The sequence below is a fragment of the Corvus brachyrhynchos genome, unplaced genomic scaffold (assembly GCF_000691975.1).
Source record: "Corvus brachyrhynchos isolate BGI_N302 unplaced genomic scaffold, ASM69197v1 scaffold150, whole genome shotgun sequence".
NCBI classification, from domain to species: Eukaryota; Metazoa; Chordata; class Aves; order Passeriformes; family Corvidae; genus Corvus; species Corvus brachyrhynchos.
In genome coordinates this window covers 2,086,734-2,087,448 of record NW_008236162.1, presented here as the reverse complement: position 1 = coordinate 2,087,448, position 715 = coordinate 2,086,734, and the positions used below count along the sequence as shown (strand labels likewise).

At 71.3% G+C, this 715-nt stretch overlaps 1 long non-coding RNA gene across 1 annotated transcript in view; it reads right to left on the bottom strand.

Moving 5' to 3' along the window:
• The window catches only part of LOC108446137, a 4,646-nt gene extending 3,937 nt beyond the window's left edge, over positions 1 to 709 (bottom strand). Inside the window, exon 1 of the long non-coding RNA XR_001861253.1 lies at positions 274 to 709. This is a non-coding gene — a long non-coding RNA (uncharacterized LOC108446137). The remainder of the gene's footprint in view (positions 1 to 273) is intronic.
• Positions 710 to 715: the final 6 nt, after the last annotated feature.

The following is a 715-nucleotide window of genomic DNA, read 5'->3' as shown; positions in this document are numbered from 1 at the left end:
CCTCCCGCCCCGGGGGAGGACGAGCCGTCCCGGCAAGCCCCGGTGCGGGGGCACGGTGCCCGTCCTGTGCCACCCCCCTGGCCCCCCCTCTCCACGTGCCCGGGACTCCTGTTTACCCAGCGCCAGGAACCAGCTTCAAATACCTTGATGTAATTAAAAGCTCACCCCGGGGCCAAGGGCTTAGGCCGCCAGCCAGGGACACGGGCAGCCCGCTGCCACCTGCGTGCCGCACAGGCAGGACTGGCAGCTGCCCGCGCTCCTGGCAGCACCTACCTGGCAGCAGCCGGGGGCTCCTGCCCTCAGCCCGGGCTCCTCCGGTGCCCCTGCCGCGCTCCCGGGGTGCCCCGCCGCCGGGGAGCCATGGTGACGGGCAGGTGATGCGGTGACCCGGATCCTGGTGCGAGGACAGGGGAGTCAGGAGCGATGGGCAGCCACTGCCCGCTGCCTCAGTTTCCCTTAGCGCCCGGAGATGTCCTGCCTCAGTTTCCCTTGGTGGCCGGAGATGCTGTGCGGTCCCCAGAAGGGGATCCCCAGCGCGCCCTGAAGACGGTGCCCAGCTCCCCACGAGCTCGGGGATTGTGCTCCCCAAAATCCTCAGCCCAACGCCCGTGGTGTCACGGCAGGGCCAAAGAGCCGGAACCTTCCTCGGTGCCAGCGCGGGCTGGCTGGGGACAGACGGGTCCCCGGGGGGACAGGCGGCTGCGGGGAGGAGGGG